Consider the following 21,443-nt stretch of genomic DNA (forward strand, 5'->3'; position numbering starts at 1 on the left):
TCAGCTGCTGGCGGCTGCTCTAGACTGTCCCAGACTGCTATTCAGCTTGCTGTCCATCATTTCCAAGGTAAGCTAGCCTGCATTTTCAGCATTGCAGGCCCTGACACTCTCAGACACTGTTTAAGCTGGCTGTTTACAACAGACTGTGCACAGTTTCCAGCCTCTAATCAGTGGTACACTTCTGCGTTTACCACTTTCCTGCCTCCAGACTGCTGTGTTTTGGGTGACCAGCCTGCTGCCATTCACTATTCAGCACTCCTACACTCCGCCTGGTGGTCATAGACTTGGGATCCGTCTCCGGTGGACGTCACACTCCGACATTGCTCTGCCCTTGAGCACACTGTACACTCTTACATTCATTTGCAGCATTCATTCACTTCAGAGTTGTGTTCTCTCTCTCCCTTCTTTGTTTGTGATTGAGTTTCTGTGTTTGAGTTTTGAGTTTTGCATTTAGGGTTTGAGTTTCGCCCTCTGTGTCTGTCTCTTTGTGTTTCTGTCGTGGTCATACACACTGTGTGTCCTTAGTGCAAACCCTAGCAGTTTCCTTCACATGGTATCAGAGTCGGTGCTCTTGAAAAGAGTATCCTGCGGATATTGTGGAGAGCTAGTCTTTGTGCGAGGCACACAACACGACTCGTAACCAAATCACAATGTCCCAGACACCTTCTCTAGTTGCTATGATATCTTATCAGGCTTCTCCATCATTAGAGGCCCTCTCGACTCACATGCCTCTAGGTCCTTTTGAATACCCTAGGTCAATCTAGCATTCATTTTTCGCACTCTTAGAGTCGGGCCCATAGGATTCATTATCCTTAGTTTTTCCATTTTTTTGTCTTTCGCTGCATTAACTCACACACATACACATTTATTGCATTTATTTTGAGTTAGATTTTCTTTCTGTTCTGTTTTGCTTTGGAGCATCTCACCACTAACCTCTGTCTTTGTAGTTTCTCATCTCTTTTACAGGGTTTTGTCTTTCAGTGTAGGGCTAACTTGCAGATTGCTTTGGTCCTCCTTGGGCTAGAGACGTGGGGATACGCACCGTTCCTTTCACGGTTTCATCATCCTAGGAGTGCTTGCTCTTCTTCCAGCATGGCAGTTTCTCCTTCTGAGGCGAGTCGTGCAGCATCTCTCTCGATGCTATCATGGCGGTGACTTCTACCTTGCTCTTCTAGCGGGGTGCTTCATCCACTGCATCCACTTCATCTTCTTTCATTCCTTATGGTTCTCGGCACCATACCAAGACCGACATCAGGCTTCTCTTCCTTCTTCGGCATCTACATCTAGGTTGAGAGGGGATTCCTACCCTTGGTATTCTACAAGCTTTAGCACTTTGTCTTCAACATCGGCTTCTTCCCCTTGTTGTATCTTACCCTTTGCATTGCATGATTACATCATCTTTGTACTAGGGCGCTTGGGCAAGTGAACAATTTCCCCACGAGGGATACTGTCCAAGTGCCACCTGCTGCATGAGCATTCTTCAGCATGTAGCATACTTTGCATCTCATTGTGCAGAGCACCACTTGTGCGGATCCTAAGTTGTTTTCACCAACGGCTGTTGTTACCACACCACCCTCCTTCATCACATGGATACCTCATCACCTATTTTTCCTCGTCATCGACACCTTGAGTGGATGGGTTAGCTTGTACTGTTTTGTGATGTGTTGGGTGTACCCTCCCTACTCTCGTCTTCTAGGTCACTTTTACTCAATCAACCGCATCCCATCAAATTTACTTCACTTATTATTATTATTTTTTTAAAAAATCCATGAAGTTCTATCCGCCTTTGTAGGGGTTGGTAGGCCACTCGGCAGCCGACGTGCACCCTTTGTCTGATGTCCTGTCCTCTCTGGGATGACTACTTGGATTCCCTTGGTAAGATAATCATCGCCTTTGTAGTCTTGGTAGGCCACTGGGCAGCCGACGTGCACCCTTTGTCCGATGCCTTGGCTGCTTTGGGGTGGGACGACTTGGGACACATAAATATCACAATGGCTGGCCTAACCTTTCAGCTTAGTTTTGGGCCTGAGAGGGGGTGTTGAGCTAAAATATGCATTACTTTCAGATTAGCCTCTTAAACAACCCCAAAACACACTAAAAATGCTATTTTAGAGTAAAACCCTAAAACTGGGAGTGGTTCGAGAGAGTTCAGTGGAAACCCTAAAACAGGGAGCGGTTCGAGATAGTTTAGTGAAAACCCTAATTTCTGGGGCGCCCTTCCACATCTATAAATAGACAGGCTACCCCCATTCAGCCATCATCCTTGTTTGTAGGTTACACCAGCCCATACACCCTCTGCTGCTGTTGGCGCCTAGTTTCGAGCCTGCAGCCTGCCTCCATCTGCTGTCCAACCATCATCGACTGCAGCCACGTTATCTTCAGCCTATCCATTGCTGAATGCGACAGCTCTCAACTGCTTGCGACTGCTCCAGACTGTTGTTCAGCCTACTGTCCATCATTTCCAGGGTAAGCCAGCCTGCGTTTTCAGCATTGCAGGCCCTGACACTCTCAGACACTGTTTCAGCCGGCTGTTTACAGCAGACTGTGCACAGTTTCCAGCCTTTGATCGGTGGTACACTGCTGCGTTTACCACTTTCCAGCCTCCAGACTGCTGCGTTTTGGGTGACCAACCTGCTGCCGTTCACTATTCAGCACTCCTACACTACGACTGGTGGTCATAGACTTGGGATCCGTCTCCGGTGGACATCACACTCCGAATTGATCTACACTTGAGCACATTGTACACTCTTATATTCATTTACAGCATTCATTCACTTCAGAGTTGTGTTCTCTCTCTCCCTTCTTTTGTTTGTGTTTGAGTTTCTGTGTTTGAGTTTTGAGTTTTGCCCTTTGTGTCTGTGTCTTTCTCTTTGTGTTTTTGTCGTGGTCCTACATTCTGTGTGTCCTTAGTGCAAACCCTAGCAGTTTCCTTCACACCCCCAAAGCGGAGGACTTCTACGGACACCTCTCAAACCTGGATTGGTCTCTTTACCACAGAAGGTATTCTTAGCAATAGTCACCACCGATGGGGAGAGTCTTTATCATTTTAGTGCAAGAGGATGGTTGACTCATGAGGGGAGATTTCGATCAGTAGTGTTCACCGGATCCTCTAACTAGAGGGTTAGAGTGGTAGCTCATTGGGACACAAGTGAGTACTTAGACTTGGATCTAGGGAAGTGTGCATGATAGATGGTTTGAGATATTGGGCTTACCACAGTAGGCCTCTCCAAAGAACACAATGGGAGAGAGGGTAGCCCCACTGACTTTTTGAACTTAGACAAAATAATTCATTCCCTCTTTGAAGAAATGCAATGTAGACATCAAAACTTGTAAGCCTTACCAAGTATTCTTCAGAAGAATAAGAGCCATCACCTATAGTTTTGCAAGATAAAGTGTGGCTGATTATATTTTTCTTTTTAGAGAAAAGAAAAATTCAACTAATGACCCCTTGCATAAAAGCCCCCAAGGTAAAAATACAGAGTACAAAGAAAGGCCTGTAAACCGCAATTCAGTACATCAGAAGAAACTCCTTACAAGCACTTGCGAGGCTAGCAATAGTGAAAAGACCAAATACACATGAATCAGAAGACACTCAAAGAAGTACAAGTACCTAGCTGGAGCTGAAAGACCAAATCACAGGAGTCCAAGGACTCTCAAGGAGGCTACCTGCCCACCATAAGACCCCCATGGGCTACCAACCACAAGGAGACCCTCTGCGGTTGTCAGCTGTCCCATAGGCATCTCTACAGGATACATCTGAAAGGCTCTGTGATCCTCTACTCTCCCTACTGTCAGCTCTGTGAGGGCCCAGTCTTATCATCCTGCATTGATCCATAGCGAGAAGTCTTCTGTTATGGGAAGTGGAGACCATGTATTCCTTTCGCAATAATATTATCCATAGGAATAAGCATAAAAAAAGCAGCAATTACATACTGCAATGGAGTAAGTTGGTATCATTGGCACACCAACTTACCTAATGACCACAAATCACATAAATCTCTTTGCCAAAATACATTTGGCTCATCTACCTTTATACAGCCAGTGATAATATGGTGTTAGTTTTACCAAGCGTTATTCGTCTCCTTTTCAAATGACCTTAGATGAACCCACCTAAAAGTTTTCAAGGTGGGACTGAAATAACAGAGATCTCTGCCCCAGCAACAAGAGATCACCTTGTACCTTTATCAATGTTAGGACGCTCTAATCAGAGCACTTTTTTGATAGATTCTTCAGGCATTTTGAGAGATTCTTAAAGATAGGTGACTGAGAAGTAGAGGTGAGAAGGACAAGCCTGCACAATAGCTCTAGCACAAGCAAGATAATAAGAAGGCAGAACCCACTCAAAGATGGATCAATCATTGCAGGTAGTAAGTGTCTTGAAAATACCTGTTGTTCCAATAAAGGGAGATTGTTGGATCCAAGAAAAGCTTGGAGCTTGTATCAGCATGTGTATTTTTAGTAATATTGTAACCTCATCTGTGCACAACAATGTTCTCTAAAATTAGAAAACTCCAACTCATACAGAATTGACTTCTAGAATGTACTTGTTTGCTTATGTCATTTACACCAAAAAAAAAATTTTAAAGCAAAGAGAAAATAAAGACAAAAAGGTGAAGTTTTGCAAGTCTAAACCTCTAAAGTCGATCTTTAAACAAAATTAGGTACAACACAAAAGAACCTACATAGATTTATTTTATCTAGCATGCCAACTATTATTTTGGTAGATACACTTAACCTACAGTAAAATAGCAAGCGTAGTTATGGGAAATATTGAAATTAGAAACAGGAATGCAACACAGAATTATGTAGTGTTTCCAGTAACAATTAAGTGATGTGCCTAGGAAATGAAACCATAAGTGCAGATGAACCTAGAAACTGCAAATACTAGGTGTTTTGGGAACTTTCACACAACTGATATCCACAAATGTATTTCAAGGTTGTTTTGCACAACGACCCAGTGTTTTGGTACCCTTTATTCCAGACTTTTGCATTTACTACAATCTGATACAAGGTTAGGGTGTAGGCACTCTACTGAGACCGGCCTAGGTTTTGGTTTGTCATAGCGACAACTAGTGCCTGTTGAAGCACCCTCACTGGCATGCTACCACTATCACAACACACAGCTGCCCCAAGCCCCATGCCACCACTGCCAGTCTCTGCCTGCCTGCATACCGATTCAAACTTGCATGCTACGCCCCAGCCAGTCCCAAATCTGCACGCATCGCCCCAGCCAGCCCACAGGCCCATGCATGCCACCCCTGCATCCCCCCATCACCTCAGCTTCCCCACATCCTCTAACATTGCTGTTGCTAGTCCTTGCCACAACTGCTGCTGCTTCTGCCTCCTGCTGCAGTCCCATCAGTGTTGCCACATTCAGCCTCTTCCCCACACCATCCTCTCCCCTTTCTCTTCTTCTTCACTCTCAAGCCTTCAGCACACACCCCACACAACCACCCCTGCCCCCCCACCCCCCAAAAAGGGGGCACAGCCCAAGGATGCCAGTTATCACCTACTCTTTGAGGCAGAGATCCATGACACAACCTTGACAATTGAGGGCGGTTCATGTGCAGTAGCTGCCTGGAGGCTTTGTCCAACAGAGAGGTACTAGAACCAACTGCCTCATCATCAAAGGTGCAGCAGATTATTGGTAGCATCATAGGATGGCACATTTGAAAGGCCCGCTTCCAGTTGATATTTAACAGAGAGCCTTTCAGTATAGGCAACCTTGGGAGATGGGTAGTCGCCCATCTCTCTCCGCTGCTTTGGAAGCAACTTCAGGGCGACTATATCGACATCCATGGGAGTGTTGGCAGCAGTTCCTTCACAGATGGGTTTGACATTGCCAACTTTTCACTTTATGGGATAGCAAATCCTGGTGGTCCTTGTGTATATTTGATTTAAATAACATCCAGTTCCAGCTAGACTGTTCTGCACTTTTCCTTCATTGTATTCTCTTCTAAGTAATACAATTAGCCACACCATTTTTTACAACCAACTCCCCCCCCCCCCCGGCCCAAACAAAAAAAAGAAACAAAGAGAGGCACATAAAGCAGAGTGGCAGTGAGAAGTCGAGTTTTGTTCGGGAGCTCAAGCATCTCTTCAGAAACTTCATTGAGCATCGCATGAGGAACTTCCTCACAAACTTCACTTTTCTCAAAGGACCATAGTCTCGTACAGGTCCAGGCTTGCTACACTAGGATCCCCACTCTATTCCAACAGGCATCTAGCTACCCATTAGCTGCACCAGCCATCGAATCACTCAAGAATCCCCTAGGTCAAGAATATGCATCCACTGTGTGCCCAGTGATCCACTACTCACTCAAGACACCCCTGGGTCTTGACCACACATCCACTGTGTGCCCACTGATCCACTACTCACCGTACACACTTACACTGTGTTATGTGGTGTGTAGAGACATGTCATCAGTGTACAATACATTGCAAATTATGCAACCCCTCTCTTGGGAAGGATTTTCGAAAGTGTAATGATAATCCACTTCATAATTTAAGCCGAACAAGCTCATTTGCTTTAATTAATTACTCCACCATTTAATATTTTCATAGTCAATGACATAGGAAATCCCAATCCTAAAATACTGATGTGATTCCTGCAAAGCATAGAACATGTTCATCATGTATCCAAGCATGAATGCAACTACTGCAGCTAAGTGTCTCATACACCTCAACTCTAGCACAATACCTATCTTTGTAAGGGTACCAACATCAATCAACTGTTGAAAGAAAGCAAATTTTCAACGACTCAATATCCCTGTCTTTCCTAGACTTGATTGACTATTTGGCACCAATGTGGCTATAGAATTGATCATTCCAAATTGTATATTGCAGCTTTCTACAATAACGCATTCATGTAAGAACAATAAGAAACATCTACCCTCACATTCCTTTAAAAGTCATTTCTAGGATCAAAGTTATAAATCTCATCTAACTCTAAAAGACAGAACATGTTTAAAAAATGCAAATATGAAGCATAATAGTGTCAAAATGGCAGCAGGAATAAGGAACAAAGACATGAACTCAGAGGCTGAAGAATCTCCATAGATGGCACAAGCAATGAACAAGATACAAGATGATAGTCGCTTGGAAATGCACGAGTGAGGGTCCTGTTGGGAGGGACAAACCCACATTGTGGTCCCTGGGCCAAATAGCAGGAAACGGAGAGCATTAGGGTCCTCTATAAAAAGCCCAAAGTACGACCTACAATGTTTGGGCCTACTAAAAGTGACTGGCTACCACACAACTGACCACCATGGGAAAAGGGACCAAACCAAATACAAACAGACAATAAATATCAAACATCCATGACATCCCCATTGAATCAATTATGGAGTTGACAACCAAGAGATGACAAGAAACGTGTGTAGCTCACACCCCCTGTCAGATCTCGGATGGGGCATTAGACATACTACATCTAGAGCACAAACTAGAAACACCATCTCTACAAGGGATCAACCAAGGTTCAGTACTCTTCTCCCCAAGAAGTCCTCTAGATTGTCTCTGTAGAGTCTCTAGTTCCACCACAAAGTAGTTGCAAAGAGATCCTTGTAAATACAATTGAATGCTCAAGTACAGAAGTAAGGCTTGAGAAGACATGCCTCACTGCACTCGATCATTGTAAGATAATTAGCAGGAAGGGGACTCTGGAAAGAAGCTGGCAAAACAAATCACTGGAAGCCCTACATCTGGGATAAACCAGTTCAGTATGTGGAGCCCAAGAGAGTATGCCACAAAGCTTTCGATAAATGGCTAACCTCCTCTACACCAACAGAGAGAAGCACCATGCTTGAAAAGGACTGGAAGAACTACAAGTCAAGGGAGAAGTGCAATGATACAAGATCTATGTCTGGAACTTAGGAGATAGAACCTCACATTGAGACGAACTACAAGAACCTGCATAATGAAACGGTGGAGATCCCTCATGCAAGCGTGAATAAAAGCTGACCTCATTGCGCACTGTGGTATAGAGATAATCCATCAAAGAAGCAGCCTTTTGAATTCAGAACACACTCTTCAAACCAGTAACACAAGATCATGAGAACCTCAGGCCTGGGAAATAGAAGTTGGTAAGCCCACCAAGTGGTGGTAGATTGGTGGCAACAATTATACAAACCAAAGTGGTTGTCACAACCTTGGGAGACCCACAAGTAACACAACTTCTAGCAGCCATCCCAATCGGTGACCTTCTCAACTTCAAAAGGGATGTCTGACTGGCCAATGAACTTCAGAATTCAGGCTCATCTTGCCTCCTTTGAGAGTTTGTCCAATGCGAGCTTTATCCACATTCGTGACCTCACTCTCTACTCATTCCAACAAGTAGTTCCAGTAAGTTCCAATAGGGGAATCACCACTATTAGGGGAATCCAATGTGGCTTGCTACCCCGTGTAGCTTTAGCTAATTTCTTTCTGCCCGTTTGCTTCAGACACAAAGCTTGCTTTTACGGAGGACAAATTGACAGCCCTTAAGTTGTCACCTCTGGCTTGCAGATTTGTTGGAGTTCATCCCCCCATTCATTCCCTTGAGGAATCCATCCAGGCAGCTCTCATAAGCACCCCAGCCAGGGTTAGTCAAGTGATACCTTTGGAAAGGGATGCTTCCAGGTCCAAGTACAACTCACCTGAGCAAATAAAGGTGGCACTCACCACCAATCCGCTCAATGTCAAATCCTCAAAAGCAAATTTCGACACATGGGTCAAGGGCTAGGAATATTTCACACTTGAGAACAGCATCATTGCCACTACCTTTTTCTAGAACTCCATGAGTATTTCACTCCTTACCTGTGAGAGATTGGTAGTGCATTCTGCCATGTCATAGGGAGAGACAAAATTTTGCTGATGCAGGCTTGAGGGTTCCTCATTGATACCCATCAGGCAGAGTAACTGTCCCATAGATTCCCTTGACACCCATTTCATACTCGGGCCTCCTTGGCTAGTGCTTGGCTTGCAGAAGGATTGCCCACCTTGCAACAGAATGTCCCAGTACACACCAGCAACAAATCTCCTTATGTAACAAGGTGGTAGGCCTTAGCCTTGGAGGGGAACAAAAACCACCAGCCATTGGATAGTAGGCGGCAATTTCAACATAGTAGAGGCCCTGAAGGGTATGAGAAATAGATGTACAGAGATTATTAGAGAAGGAAGGTAAGCGACCTGAGAGTAGCTCATATTTTACATCTAAGGAAAAGATCCTTGCTTCACAGCAAAGTTTGGTAAACCCATAGGCTCACTATAGTTTTCTTGGAGAGACAACGCAATACGAGCTAGGATGCTCTATAGCATCGACAAGTTCTATGTGGATGAATGGACTTGCAACAAATGCAGCCTAGTTGGTATCATTCTTGTCATGATTTGTAAACGCCCTGAACAACGTAGTATGCTTAACAATTGTGATATTCGCTTGTTTTCGAGATTTAATATAAAAGAGAATGAACACTTAAGCTGAAAATGAAAATTACTCACAAAATTACAGCCATGAAAATGTAAAAGTAATGGAGACAAGATTGAGGGTTGAAGATGGGCAACCCCCCTCCCCGAAGGAATGTATTTCTGCTCAACCCAAGTCCCTTAGGGAAGAACTCAATTACAATCAACCTGAGAGTGAGGAGAAGTAATTCTCTCTCTCACAAGATCATGCAAAGATGTACAAACACACATGCATAATCTATTATGCAATGATAAGAACTGATTTCTTTACAGTTATGAGAGAAGAAGGAGGGGAAATCAGCCTTTCTCCATCGTTGAACAGTCGTACATGGATAGGGCTTGCTTCTTGTTGCTAAAATGGAAGAAAGAGCTTGAGAAGGAGGTGCTGTAATGAATTTACAGGCTTGCTGTCCTGTAAAACAGCAGTGATAGAAGAGGGAATGTGGAGGAATTTGATAATGGAGAAGTGGGGGATGATGATGGGGATGGGGATGGATGGGGCCAGTTTCTGGCTATCTGTGGGTATTGTACATGAGTTTACAGCAAAGAAAAATGATGCTGAATGAAGAAAAACGAGCTCTTATTTATAGGAGAGGGAAGAGCTAGTACAAAAGGGGAAAGTGGAGTAGCACAAGACACGTGTCCAGCCACATGTCATGAGATGTGACAAGTGGTGGGACACTTGGAAACTTGTGTGACAAGTGTCTTGACACTTGTCTCTTCTTTATGGCCTTCCTTTTTGGGCTGAATACTGTTAAACAACCAAATTTAGTAAGCACAGTCAGAGTACAGAACTTACTATTTTTAGAATGACATCCCTATTTTTTAGGACTAGCATTTTTAGGCTAATTTGAGGCTCCTAAAATTTAGGGACCTCCTAAAATTTAGGGATCTCCTAAAATTTAGGGACCCCCCAATATGGGTGTCATATGAAAGCTTTTTCCGTGTACATCGCAAAAACGGTATCAGAATCTTCATGTGACTTTCCTATGCAAAGAAATGTGCATTTCAAGCTTTCAACCCACACATGCACATTATACAAGTATTTCATGATCATGCCATCTTGTTGATTGTAACTGTCTGTTCTGGTGGATCTAGCCCACACTTCAAGGCATCAATCTTTTATGTGTGCGAGTCTAACCCTGATATGCGTGAGTTCTGGTCACAAGCGCCCAATCCAACCATATAGGTGGAAGTGTGAACTATCTTTTCTCTAACCTACCGCGTGGGTCCACCATAACCTGTGACCACTCATCAGTGGCCAGCTCCAATGCACTTTTCTTTATATCTAATTAGTGCAAAGGAAACAATTTTTTAATAAATCATTATATAGAAAAATTAGTCAAAAAGGATACAAATTCTGTTTCTATAGAGTTGTGACAGCCCTCTGGCTTTTATTCAGCTGTCCTCAGCTGAAAAGCTTCTTGATATGGCTGAAGAATGTCTGGGTAATCCTTCATGAATTTTTCATCTACCCATTGTGCATCTGTTGTGGGTAGATTCTTGAATTTTAGTAAGAATTTTCGTGTCACAAGGCCACTTCTCGTGGTTCGATCCTTGTGAAACAAAATCTGTTCAGGTTCCAAGAGTTGCTCTGTTTCTTCAACTTCTGGGGATTAGCAAACTTACATGAAAAGCATTGTGTATTTTCCAATGAGCAGGAAGCTCTAGTCGATAAGAAACTTCATTTATTTTCTCAATCACTTTGAAGGGTCCAAAGTATCTACTGGAGAGCTTTGGAAAAGATGAATTTTGACCGAAACCTTGTTTGAGCCTGCTTTTATCAAACTTTAGCAAGACATATTGACCTTTTTCAAAAGCCAAAGGTCTTCTTCGTTTATCTGCTTGCTTCTTTTGTCGCTCTTGGGCAACTTTGATAGTGGCTCGAACTTGATCCATTCCGGTTTTTAAATCTGAAGCAAACTCATCAACAGCAAAAATCTTATCTTTAGTGCGAATAATTGGAGGAGGAATCGCTTTACCTTGTACTATTTCATTTGGAGCTTTCCCTGTGGATGAGTGCACTGTATTGTTGTAAGCAAACTCCAATAATGGAAGATATTTTTGCCATTGTGACTTATGTTCACTAACATAAGCTTTCAACATATCCAAAAGAGTGACATTCATCACCTCTGTTTGGCCGTCAGTTTGAGGATGAAAAGCTGAGGAGAACTTTAAAGTGATTCCCAAATTCTCAAATAAAGTACGCCAAAAGTTATTTGTGAATTTGGAGTCTCTATCTGAAATGATCTCAGAAGGCATACCATGTAATCTGAAGATATGTTGAATGAAAAGTCTTGCAGCTTGTGCGGATTTCAATGTTTTATGACATGGAATAAAATGTGATTGTTTGCTGAATCTATCAATTATGACCGAAATCATATCATGACCTTGAGGTGTTCTTGGAATACCTGAGATGAAATCCATTGTGATAGATTTCCATGGATCTTTGGGCACTGGAAGAGGTTGCAACAATCTTGGAATCTTCTGTCTATCATACTTGGATTTTTGGCATACCAGACAAGCCTCAATGAAGTTATGTGTATCTCTTCGTAATGTTGGCCAATAAAAGTAGCGCTCAATTGCACACTGAGTGGCTGCCCTCCCTCTATGCCCTGCATAAGGGGGTTCATGACTTTCTTTAAGCACCTTTTGTCGAATAAGAACAGTGACACAAAGGCGATTGTTCATGAGAAGGTAACCGTCTTTGATGGAATAATCTGGATGAGAACCTCCTTGCTGTAAATTTGACCAAATTGCTGCAAAATCAATATCTTCATCATAAGTATTCTTCATCGTTTGAAAATCTTCATGATGAGCCACTGTAATAGTTGCAATGCGAGGCACTCTAGAAAGTGCATCACCAACTACATTTTGTTTCCCTGGAGTGTACATAATTTGAAAATGAAACATAGACAAGAAATTTTCCCATCTTGGATGTTTCTCTTACAAATGCTTTTGAGTCTTGAAATACTTCAAGCTCTGATAATCAGTTTTAATAAGGAATTCATTGTCTAAAAGATAATGTTTCCATATCTTCAAAGCATGAACCACTGCTAAGAGCTCCTTTTCATAAATGTCATACCTTTTCTCCACATCATTTAGACGGCGGCTTTCAAAGGCTATGGCATGGCCTTCTTGATTTAGCACTGCACCAATACAATCACCGCAAGCATCTGCTTCCACCACAAATGGTTTTACCAAATCTGGAATGATAAGAACAGGTCCAGAAGTAAGAGCTGTTTTCAGCCTTGTGAAGGCTGCCTTCTCTTTTTCCTTCCATTTGAAAGAAGTCTTCTTCTTTGTAAGGTCATGAAATGGAGAAGCCATTTGTGCAAAATGCTTGATGAAGCGGCGGTAATAAGAGCATAAGCCAAGAAACCATCGCACCTCATGTACATCATGAAGATGAGGCCATTCTTGGATTATCTTAATCTTTTCAGGATCCATCTGAATCCCTTCAGAAGAGATGACATGCCCAAGGTAATTTATTTTATGCATGAAAAATTCACTCTTTTTACCATTTACCAAGAGTTGATTTTGTTGAAGTAATTGTAGAACAATCTCCAAGTATTGATGATGCTCCTCTTCATTCTTGCTAAAGACAAGAATATCATCAAAGAAAGTACCGACATATTGTCGATGCTCTCTAAAGATGCGCTCCATCATTCGATTAAAGGTGGCTGGTGCATTGGTTAATCCGAAAGGAACCACCAAGAATTCATAAAGACCGTATGAAGTGCGGAAAGCAGTTTTGTGTACATCTTGTGGTATTACCCTAATTTGATGATAACCACTCTTTAGATCAATGCGGCTGAAAATCTTTGAGCCTCCTAGACGATCCAAAATGTCGTCAATTTTGGGAATAGGAAACCGATTTTTCACAGTGATTTTGTTGAGGACTCGATAATCAATGCACATCCTGAATGTGCCATCTTTCTTTTGAACAAGAAGAACCAGTGAACAAAATGGTGAGCTACTTGGCCTAATTAGCCCACGGTTGAGTAGGTCTTTGACTTTCTTTCTAATTTCTTCTTGTTGAGGACGGCTCACACGGTATGGTGCTATATTAGGAGGAGAACTGCCCGGTATAATATCAATATGATGGTCTTCTGGCCTTTCTGGAGGAAGCTGATAAGGAAGATCTTCCGAAAAACAGTCTTTATACTTTTCCAAGAGCTGAAGTCGCTCTTGGTTTTCAGCATTCATATTATCTTTTACATCAGTGACATAAAGCAAACAACATTGAACACAATCCTTAATTGCTCTAGAGACTTGCATATGGCTTACCATAGGTATGGTGTCTCCAGAAACTTCAGCTTGGATCTCGTACTTCTTGCCTTTGTTGGTAAGTTCTACCTTCTTTTTCTGAGAGAAGATGGTTGAATCTACTCTATGATTCCACGGCATGCCAAGAATCACATCGCAACCATCAAGGTCTCCGATACAGAACGTATCTTCGTCACTGTAGCCTTGAATTTCAAACTTGAGCTTGCCAATGTAGGGTGTCACAGTCTTCACTGCGTCACCTTCATCGGCATTTAAAGCTTGGCGAACTTCTGCCGGAGTGTCCATCTCTTCATTCTTTAATCCAAGCTCTTTAGCTAATTGCAAGGAAATGACATTTTCAGTCTCCCCAAGATCTATCAAGAATAGTGCTTGCTTACCTTGCAACTGTCCCCAAGCTTTTAATAATTTGCGCATCTCTGGAGTGTGAGTTGTGTTTGCAACTACATCACTGATAGCATTGATTTTCACTGGCGACTTAGGCTTGTTATCAGAAACCTTGCTTTGTCCCTTGTTTGGACATTGCTTCGATATGTGGCCTGTTTGTCCACATTTAAAGCACTTCCCTTCTTTCATGAAGCGTTGCTTTTCTTCTTCGGAAAGTTGCTTTGCTTGTGGGTATAGATTGGAGCGAAATTGAGGAGCATTAGGAGGCGCAAAGGGCTTCATCTTCTTTTGATTTAATGGCTGCTTTTGCCGTTGTTTTTGTCCTTCATTTGGGGCTGAGTACTCCTCATCATCAGCTACTCTCTTCTTATCATTTTTTTGGAATGATTTGTTGCCATTATGCTCCATTTCCCATGTCTCAGCATGGTCAATGAGTTCCATGAGACTAGAACAATGATAATGATTAAGAGCAATACGAAGTTTAAAATGCAAACCTCCTTGAAACTTCCTAAGCTTTTCCGAACTGCTGATCTTCTTGAAATGTTGGACCTTCAAAAGTAGCTCCCAAAATCTCTTGGTATAGTCACCAAGTGACTCATTTTTCCTTTGCCAAAGCCGATCCCATTCCATTTTTACATCTCTTTTGAAATGAACAGGAAGAAATTGGCTTTGTATCATGCGAACAAAGGACCGCCATGATTTTGGGCTGTATGATCATATTCCAACCCCGTCCACCAAGTATGGGCTAAGTCGGTTAAATGTAAAGCTGCAAACTTAATCCATACAAAATTTGAAATTGACGAATAAACTTCAAAAGAAGATCAGGATTTCGGGAACCATCATACATACTGAACTTGATCTTCTTTTCAAGTTGAGATAGTGACTTAGTCTTCTTCTTCTTCTTATGCCTTCGTCCATGCCCGGATCTTGAGATTGAAGATGATGAAGTGCTTGATGGGGATGAAGATGGAGATGAGGGTGAAGAATGTCGACGCCTTTGACGATGATGAGGTCTTCCACGAGAAGGGTGTGACTCTTCGTCACTAGAAGAGGGTCCATCAGAGTAGGCGCCAGATGACTTTGAAGAAAAGGATGAGCTTCGACGCGATCTCTTTCTTTGTCTTGAAGTAGAATGGGACTGCCTCTTAGAAGTAGTTGGACTTCTTGATCGGCTCCTTTCATTGGTATGGCTTTGTCTCCTTGAAGCAGATGGGCTTCTTTCCTTAAATTCTTTGGGATTCTCAACTTTTTCTAGTTTGAGAAGTTCGTCACGAATTTGCTGATTCTCCTCTCTAAGACTTTGAATGGCTTGAAGGATAGCACTCGACTGATCCATTGAGACTCTTAAGAAAAAAATATGCTCAAGCACTCAATGCAAGGGCTGAAAACAAACAAACTTATCATTGTAAGCACTACCAGTGTTGGGGTGAGGACCGAGTCAAAGCTCTGATACCACTGTAAACGCCCCGAACAACGTAGTATGCTTAACAATTGTGATATTCGCTTGTTTTCGAGATTTAATATAAAAGAGAATGAACACTTAAGCTGAAAATGAAAATTACTCACAAAATTACAGCCATGAAAATGTAAAAGTAATGGAGACAAGATTAAGGGTTCAAGATGGGTAAACCCCCCCCCCCCCCCCCCCCCCCCCCCCCCCCGCCCCCCGAAGGAATGTATTTCTGCTCAACCCAAGTCCCTTAGGGAAGAACTCAGTTACAATCAACCTAAAAGTGAGGAGAAGTAATTCTCTCTCTCACAAGATCATGCAAAGATGTACAAATACACATGCATAATCTATTATGCAATGATAAGAACTGATTTCTTTACAGTTATGAGAGAAGAAGGAGGGGAAATCAGCCTTTCTCCATCGTTGAACAGTAGTACATGGATAGGGCTTGCTTCTTGTTGCTAAAATGGAAGAAAGAGCTTGAGAAGGAGGTGCTGTAATGAATTTACAGGCTTGCTGTCCTGTAAAACAGCAGTGATAGAAGAGGGAATGTGGAGGAATTTGATAATGGAGAAGTGGGGGATGATGATGGGGATGGGGATGGATGGGGCCAGTTTCTGGCTATCTGTGGGTACTGTACATGAGTTTACAGCAAAGAAAAATGATGCTGAATGAAGAAAAACGAGCTCTTATTTATAGGAGAGGGAAGAGCTAGTACAAAAGAGGAAAGTGGAGTAGCACAAGACAAGTGTCCAGCCACATGTCATGAGATGTGACAAGTGGTGGGACACTTGGAAACTTGTGTGACAAGTGTCTTGACACTTGTCTCTTCTTTATGGCCTTCCTTTTTGGGCTGAAAAGTGTCAAACAACCAAATTTAGTAAGCACAGTCAGAGTACAAAACTTACTATTTTTAGAATGACATCCCTATTTTTTAGGACTAGCATTTTTAGGCTAATTTGAGGCTCCTAAAATTTAGGGATCTCCTAAAATTTAGGGACCCCCCCAATATGGGTGTCATATGAAAGCTTTTTCCGTGTACATCGCAAAAACAGTATCAGAATCTTCATGTGACTTTCCTATGCAAAGAAATGTGCATTTCAAGCTTTCAGTCCACACATGCACATTATACAAGCATTTCATGATCATGCCATCTTGTTGATTGTAACTCTCTGTTCTGGTGGATCTAGCCCACACTTCAAGGCATCAATCTTTTCTGTGTGCGAGTCTAACCCTGATATGCGTGAGTTCTGGTCACAGGCGCCCAATCGGGCCATATAGGTGGAAGTGTGAACTATCTTTTCTCTAACCTACCGCGTGGGTCCACCATAACCTGTGACCACTCATCAATGGCCAGCTCCAATGCAGTTTTCTTTATATCTAATTAGTGCAAAGGAAACAAATTTTTAATAAATCATTATATAGACAAATTAGTCAAAAAGGATACAAACTCTGTTTCTATAGAGTTGTGACATGATTCTCTTCAACTATTCTCAGCTCCAATAGGTTCTTTCTGAGTGAGTCAAAGAATCCCATTCTAGTATCAAGGTTCAAAAGCACCTATATAATGATGATGATCTTAGAGAGTCTATCGTGGGATTTAGGGACTAGACCTTTCTCAACTGGATAGAAAACTAGAGACTTGGATGAGAGCCTACAGGAAATCAACTCTGTCAAAGACAACATAAGGAGACATGGCAACCTACACACACACACTTTTTCTTTCGTAATTACACACACACACACACACACACACACACACACACACACACTCACTCACACTCACACACACACACACACACACACACACTCTCTCTCTCTCTCTCTCTCTCTCTCTCTCTCTCTCTCTCCCATGAAGATAATTGAATTAAATGGCAATATTTACATTCGATCATCAAGTCAGCTAAGAATAACAAAACAGACTTAAATCAAGCCGAAAGGCCTCTAAGACCATAACACAAATATCACGCAAAAAAAACAGCTCGAGTGGAGCAAACAATATCTAGCCAAGGAACAGCAATGTCAAGAAGAACCATGTTAGCTGAAACCATAGAGAAGATCTACCATAGCAATAAAACACGAACACAGGCCACGTGACCATGGATACCCGAGGCCGAATAAAAAATGACGGCATTTCGAGTACACCAAATATACCACGGAGCTATCCAACGAAGGAAATGGAAAAGGCAGGAGTAATCTGATTGCAAGGCAAACATAGAAGGCATCCTTACCATAATCCACGAACGAGCCAATATTCGTTGCTGAGTCACTGAGGACCACGCACAGGAAACAAAACTCCAAATCTATCGAGCAATAAGGCAAGAGATGAAGAGATGAAGCACTGTCTCATCACATGTAGTGCAAAATACATAGCAACCATGGGAGATCTTGCGAGCATGCAACACATCCCTAATTCGAAGACCCCCAATAAGCAAACTCCATATGAAAACTTTACCCTGATAAGGAATCTTACACTTCCAGGGTTGGAGAAATCTTTCCTACCACTCCTTTTTGCTGTCCTAAATATGCCATATTTTATTGGCCCTTCCAGTGACCCATCTCTTAATCTCGACCGGACGATAGATCTGATTAGCTAACCTGTTCTCAAAATCATCAAGTAGCACAAACATCCAATCCCGCCAAGAAGATGAGGGTTGTAAAGGAGGCAATGGAGAGTACCTCAAAAGTTGCTCCTATTAGGATGACCACATGTCATGATAGCCACGAGGCACCCGAAAGTACTGACAAATGTGCCATAAAGAATAAAGAAGGGGCTGCCTAGGAATGACACCATCATGGACTGTTTGCAACCCGAAGTGAGCCATCCAATTAAACTTATATCGTTGCAAGTCTTTATCAAGCCAGTCCAACAACCTCGAGGTAGCCAACACTTCTCCTTGCAATGAATTCTCCTCCTTACGAAGATCAGGAGGGCGCCAATCTACGAAACACAAAATCTCTTGCCAGGATGCAATCAACTGAGAAACGAAAAAAGGCAGGGAGACCTTAATAGGCCTCATGGAATTTAGCACATACCACCAACAAACTTGAATAACCGTGCAGCCATGCAAGATACTAATTTTTGCAATATCTATCCAAGGATCACTCTACACACATAGAGCCTGCAAAACTGCCAATCTCAAAGCAACCATATGGAAATTAACATCCAATAAAGTTGCTCCCCCTATCCTTTTAGAAATAGTCACATGCTACCAAGAAATCCATATCTAGCCCAAATGATTCCCTTTCTTTTTCCACAATATGGAGCCGATAGGCTGAACCAGTTCCAAAAGAGACTTCTTAGTCCAAGAAAGTAAGGAAAAAAAAAACTAGACCATACTAATCATGATGCATCTCTCTCTCTCTCTCTCTCTCTCTCTCTCTCTCTCTATATATATATATATATATATATATAGCATCACTAGTTGCACTCCTAAGCAATGAGAGGAGATCATGTTCTGGATTGCTAACTAAGAGGATGCATATTGCCATAGCAAAGGTTAATGCCACGAAGTAAGATCAGAGTATAGGATCTAGTGTATAGGATTCCTTTTGGACTCAGCCAAGAGACAAAATGGATAGAGATTCATTGGCCACACAAGGTTTAGAGACGCTAGAGAGGATTTATGGAGACTCAAAAAAGTTGACAGATCCATAACAATGGCTCTCAAGAGGCAGGATAGGTGGCTCACGAGGGTGGTCACTAACAACATGACAAGGTAATTGATCGCTCTTTTTATAGAGCAGCAACTAGAGAAGGCACTTCTAGCCTTGCCCTCACATGAGTATCTAAGAGAAGATGGATTGGACATGTCCTCATTGAGCTATTTGAACTATATCAGCACAGGCGTCATTCCAACTTTCCAAGAGATTATGATATCACGAGATATACCAAAAGACACTAAGGGATTGCTCCATCTCATTTGCAAGGATATCAGGACAAATAGGAGATTACACAATGGAGGTCAATCACTTTGCTTTAAACTGCCTACTAAAAGAACTTTGCAAAGACGATCAATCTCAAATTGGCCCCATTTATACCATAAATCTTGCACACCACTCAGGTAGTCTTTGTTTGAGAGCATAACACCTTGGACAATGTCTTCAACTTCTAACAATCCACTACTTTTGCCCACTCAAAGGACTAGGATCACATTCTGCTCCTTGATTTCAAGAAGATGAATTACCATATGTATGGGAGCTCTTGGAGGGGCATCATGATGAGGATGGGATTTCCAAAGCAATGGGTCAAAGGAATTGTAGTTCTCGATTCCTCAACACACAATCAAACTCTTGTCGACAGGGCTGGACAAGAGATTACATATCCATAGATCAGTGAGACACGAATGTTTATTGGTCCCCTTCCTACATCAATTTGTAGCACCCGCAATGCGCTCTTTTTGTACATATACCCACTAGTATCCGAGTTGCATCAAGTTGTCTTCCTTAGTTCAAGGAGCTCCTACAAGAGGAGTTTAAAGATGGCATGGCAATTTATGTAGACACGAATGAGAGAAACTTTAGGACCTTTGTAGCAACCGCAAAGACACTTTGCAAAGCATCAAGTGCTTTAATTAATTGGCACAAATCCTATGGTTCTTGCCTACGTGATCCTAGGGCCTATGCGGCCAAACTAGCAACCACCCATGGATTTCACTTGCCCTACAGAAGTGTGGTGAAACTAGCATTACCTCAAAACAACAATTCGTACCTTCTTGAGCATCACTCAAAGACTCCTTTATTGGAGCTTAGCAAGGCTTTCATTAGTAGATGGAATATTGCTCGCCAAATAGGTGCTTCTTGCAACGATATGATACATCACTTTCTATTGGGTGTTGAGCTAAAAATGCATGAGCTTCACTTAAAAAGCCCCAAAACATGTTTAATTTAGGAAGAAACCTTGTTTTTTTAAAAAGAAATGCATTCCTAGAGAGTGTCTATATCCCATAAGCACAAACCCACTTGGGAGGGCCCAAACTTTCTATAAATAGATATGCTGCCCTCCATTCAACCTTGCAGATTTTAGGTATTTCAGCTTGCTGCCCATACCCAGGATGCGGAGGTCATCATGGTCCAAATTGGTCATTGCTTTCTACAACAATCTAGCTCTTGTTTCCAGCCTACCACACACTTTCGGAGCTAACTTTCTACAACAGTACTCCCTCCTTTTCTTTTCATTCAAACAATTTTGTTTTCAAATGTCAAAATGAAGTAGGTGCATCTTCATCATTATTATTTCAATTTAATGTGTTTAATGAATAAAAGGAACCCACATTATTTCCCACATCTACATCTATCACAAATCCATTTAATCTCCCTCCCATCCCACCCTCTTATTCCGCTACCACATCCTTTCACCCTCCATTAAGTGCACCGCATGTTGCCTCTCATGTAGGATCACGCGTTTTCATTCACCACATTGGGGGTTCTTCAAACTTGGGCACAGCCATAAGGACCCCATCTCTTTCTCAACCGGGTGGTGTTCCACCTTTTCCTCGCATACTTTCGGAATCATTGCAGCTTGGGTATTCCCCTCAGTCTCTCCCGAGTGTGAATCAATTGGTGCCACAGTTTGCCTCCATGGCATTACCTAGTGGACCCTCTAGTCATTATGTTGTGTCCCAATAGACATTTAGACACGGTTTACGTGTCCCAGTGCCTCCATCTCCACCGGCACCTTATGGAAACAATCATGTTCTAGTGCCTTCGCATCAATCAGTACTCATAGGATACTCAATAGTCTTTCTGTCTACCCGCCTCTTCCCTCTCCTTCTTATCAGACACCTCCACCTCCACACCCACCACCACCACTATCTTATCCTCCACATCCATCTTACCCCACATTCCCGACACCTCATGGTTCTACCTCATCTTTCACCAA

General features: G+C 42.4%; 1 protein-coding gene across 7 annotated transcripts in view; it reads right to left on the minus strand.

The window, feature by feature from the left end:
• LOC148013560 (proteasome activator subunit 4-like) overlaps window positions 1–21,443 on the minus strand; it is a 165,960-nt gene that overhangs the window by 11,192 nt on the left and 133,325 nt on the right. For 3 of the 7 annotated variants that reach the window (XM_087667582.1, XM_087667581.1, XM_087667575.1), the window contains one exon: window positions 4,387–4,476. The gene's annotated coding sequence lies outside the window, so the exon portion shown is untranslated. Of the gene's footprint in view, window positions 1–3,610; window positions 3,822–4,179; window positions 4,305–4,386; window positions 4,477–21,443 lie in introns of all 7 variants that reach the window. The other 4 variants (XM_087667580.1, XM_087667576.1, XM_087667578.1 and 1 more) reach the window with 3 other exon arrangements.

Source organism: Lygodium microphyllum, chromosome 26 (genome assembly GCF_053477565.2).
Source record: "Lygodium microphyllum isolate KBCC chromosome 26, Lygodium_microphyllum_v1.1.10, whole genome shotgun sequence".
NCBI lineage: Eukaryota > Viridiplantae > Streptophyta > Polypodiopsida > Schizaeales > Lygodiaceae > Lygodium > Lygodium microphyllum.